Source organism: Arachis ipaensis, chromosome B8, assembly GCF_059453495.1.
Source record: "Arachis ipaensis isolate K30076 ecotype BB chromosome B8, ASM5945349v1, whole genome shotgun sequence".
Taxonomy (NCBI): domain Eukaryota; kingdom Viridiplantae; phylum Streptophyta; class Magnoliopsida; order Fabales; family Fabaceae; genus Arachis; species Arachis ipaensis.
In genome coordinates, this window is record NC_142443.1 from 57,880,747 (window position 1) to 57,884,560 (window position 3,814).

At 33.9% G+C, this 3,814-nt stretch overlaps 1 non-coding gene across 1 annotated transcript; it reads left to right on the plus strand.

Annotated features, from left to right (window-relative positions):
* Nucleotides 1-1,352: 1,352 nt before the first annotated feature.
* LOC148548219 (small nucleolar RNA R71) lies at nt 1,353-1,456 on the plus strand. The gene has a single exon (XR_015898181.1). It is a non-coding gene; the product is annotated as a small nucleolar RNA R71 (small nucleolar RNA).
* Nucleotides 1,457-3,814: the final 2,358 nt, after the last annotated feature.

Consider the following 3,814-nt stretch of genomic DNA (forward strand, 5'->3'; position numbering starts at 1 on the left):
TAGGATTATGAAATCAGCAGGGATGTAAAGGCCTTCAACCTTTACTAACACGTCCTCTACTTGTCTATAAGCCTGTTTTCTTGAGTTGTCTGCCATCTTTAATAAGATTCTGGCAGCTTGCACCTCAAGGATCCCAAGTTTCTCCATTACAGAGAGTGGCATTAAGTTTATGCCTGACCCAGGTCACACAGAGCCTTCTCAAAGGTCATGGTGCCTATGTTACAGGGAATTAAGAATTTACCAGGATCCTGTTTCTTTTGAGATAATTTCTGCCTATCCAATGCATTCAGTTCATTGGTGAGCAAGGGAGGTTCATCTTCCCAAGTCTCATTACCAAATAATTTGGCATTCAACTTCATGATTGCACCAAGGTACTTAGCAACTTGCTCTTCAGTGACGTCTTCATTCTCTTCAGAAGAAGAATACTCATCAGAGCTCATGAAGGGCAGAAGGAGGTTCAATGGAATCTCTATGGTCTCTAGATGAGCCTCAGATTCCTTTGGTTCCTTAAATGGATACTCCTTATTGGTCACTGAACGTCCCAGGAGGTCTTCCTCACTAGGATTCACGTTCTCCTCCTCCCTTGTAGGTTCGGCCATGATGGTCAAATCAATGGCCTTGCACTCTCTCTTTGGATTCTCTTCTGTATTGCTTGGGAGAGTACTAGGAGGAGTTTCAGTGACTCTTTTACTTAGCTGGCCCACTTGTGCCTCTAAATTTCTAATGGAGGACCTTGTTTCATTCATGAAACTTAAAGTGGCCTTAGATAGATTAGAGACTATATTTGCTAAGCTAGATGGATTCTGCTCAGAATTCTCTGTCTGTTGCTGAGTGGATGATGGAAAAGGCTTGCTATTGCTAAACCTGTATCTTCCACCATTATTAAAGCCTTGTTGAGGCTTTTGCTGATCCTTCCATGAGAAATTTGGATGATTTCTCCATGAGGGATTGTAGGTGTTTCCATGTAATTCACCTCTGCTATTGCAGGGTTCTCAGGATCATAAGCTTCTTCTTCGGAAGATGCCTCTATAGTACTGTTGGATGATTCCTTCAATCCATTCAGACTCTGAGAAATCATATTGACTTGCTGAGTCAATATTTTGTTCTGAGCCAATATGGTATTCAGAGTATCAATTTCAAGAACTCCCTTCCTTTGAGGTGTCCCATTACTTACAGGATTCCTCTCAGAAGTGTACATGAAATGGTTATTAGCAACCATGTCAATGAGTTCCTGAGCTTCTGCAGGCGTTTTCTTTAGGTGAATGGATCCGCCTGCAGAATGGTCTAGTGACATCTTTGATAGCTCAGACAGACCATCATAGAATATATCCAGGATGGTCCATTCTGAAAGCATGTCAGATGGACACTTTTTGGTCAGTTGCTTATATCTCTCCCAAGCTTCATAGAGGGATTCACCTTCTTTCTGTCTGAAGGTTTGAACATCCACTCTAAGCTTACTACGCTTTTGAGGAGGAAAAAACTTAGCTAAGAAAGCCATGACCAGCTTATCCCAAGAGTTCAGGCTATCCTTAGGTTGAGAGTCCAACCATATTCTAGCTCTGTCTCTTACAGCAAACGGGAAAAGCATAAGCCTGTGGACCTCGGGATCAACCCCATTGGTCTTAACAGTATCACAGATCTGCAAGAATTCAGTTAAGAACTGAAAAGGATCCTCAGATGGAAGTCCATGAAACTTGCAGTTCTGTTGCATCAGAGAAACTAGTTGAGGTTTTCGCTCAAAATTATTTGCTCTAATGGCAGGAATTGAGATGCTTCTTCCATGTAAATTAGAATTCGGTGCAGTAAAGTCACCAAGCATCTTCCTTGCATTATTATTATTTTCGGCCATGTCTCCTTCTTTTTCGAAAATTTCTGTCAGATTTTCTCCAGAGAGTTGTGCTTTAGCTTCCCTTAGCTTCCTCTTCAGAGTCCTTTTAGGTTCAGGATCAGCTTCAACAAGAATGTTCTTATCCTTGTTCCTGCTCATATGAAAAAGAAGAGAACACAAAAGAAAATATGAAATCCTCTATGTCACAGTATAGAGATTCCTTATGTAAGTAAAAGAGAAGAATAGAAAAAGAAAAAGATAAGAATCCAAACACAAGGGAGAGGAGTGGGTTCGAATTCTTGAGTGAAAGAAAAGTGTTAGTAGATGAATAAATAAATAGAAGAAGATGAGAGATAGGATAATTCGAAAATGAGAAAAAAATTAAAATAAGAATATTTTTTTGTTTTTAATTTAAAAATTAAAGTTAACATTCGAAAATTTTAAAATGAAATTAAATTAAATTAAAATTTAAAACAATTAGTTAATTAAAAAGGAATTTTGAAAAAGAGGGAAGGGATTTTCGAAAATTAGAGAGAGAGAGTTAGTTAGGTAGTTTTGAAAAAGATAAGAATCAAACAAAAAGTTAAGTGGTTAATTGAAAAAGATTTGAAAATCAAATTTGAAGAGATAAGAAGTTAGACAAGATTTTGAAATTAATTTTGAAAAAGATGTGATTGAAATTTATTTTGAAAAAGATTTGAAAAAGAAATTTAAAAAGATTTGATTTTGAAAATTAAAGTTGATTACTTGACTAACAAGAAACAAAAAGATAGGATTTAAAGATTTAAAGATTGAATCTTTCTTACTAGGCAAGTAACAAACTTAAAATTTTTGAATCAATCACATTAATTGTTAGTAAAGATTTTGAAATTATGAAACAAAATAAGAAAAAGATTTTTGAAAATTAATTTTGAAATTTTCGAAAATTATGAAAGAAAAATGAAAAAGATTTGATTTTTGAAAAAGATTTGAAAAAGATAAGGTTTTTAAATTAAAAATTTGACTTGACTCATAAGAAACAACTAAATTTTAAAAAGTTTTGAAAAATTCAACTCAAATTTTCAAAATTTAAGAGTGAAATAAGGGAAAGATATTTTTTTGATTTTTGAATTTTTAATGATGAAAGAGAAAAATAATGAAAATACTCAAAACATGAAAATTATGAATCAAATCACACAATGCATGCAAGAACACTTTGAATGTCAAGATGAACACCAAGAACACTTTGAATGTCAAGATGAACATCAAGAACATGTTTTTGAAAATTTTTAAGAAAATACACACATGCAAGACACCAAACTTAGACCTTTTTACTCTGTAGACACTAATAATTCAAAAAAGCATATGAAAAACAAGAAAAGACACAAAACATAAAAAATCAAAGATCAAACAAGGAAAATCATCAAGAACAATTTGAAGATCAATGAAGAACATTTGATGAATTTTCGAAAAATGCACAAATTTTAAAAACATGCAATTGACACCAAACTTAAAATTTGACTCAAGACTCAAACAAGAAACACAAAAATATTTTTGATTTTATGATTTTATTAAAAAAATTTTTGGATTTTTTGAAAATTAATTGGAAAAAGAAAAATAAGGATTTCAAAATTTTTAATAGGAATTCCAGGAATCTTGCAATGTTAGTCTAAAGCTCCGGTCCAGGAATTAGACATGGCTCACTAGCCAGCCAAGCTTTCAGTGAAAGTTCCGGTCCAAAACACTAGACATGGCCAATGGCCAGCCAAGTTTCAGCATACATATCAGACATACAACAGCTGATACTTCATTCAACTTGCTTCTGTGCTGATGCGTGGAAGCATCGGTCCAAAAGAATTAGACATGGCTTTACAGCCAGTCAGGCTTCAACATATCTCAGGAAACTCTAGAATTCTTTTTTAAAAATTCTGAAGAACATAGAATAATTTATTTTTTTGAAAAATATTTTTTTGAAAATAAGAATAATAAAAACAAAAAGCTTAAAAG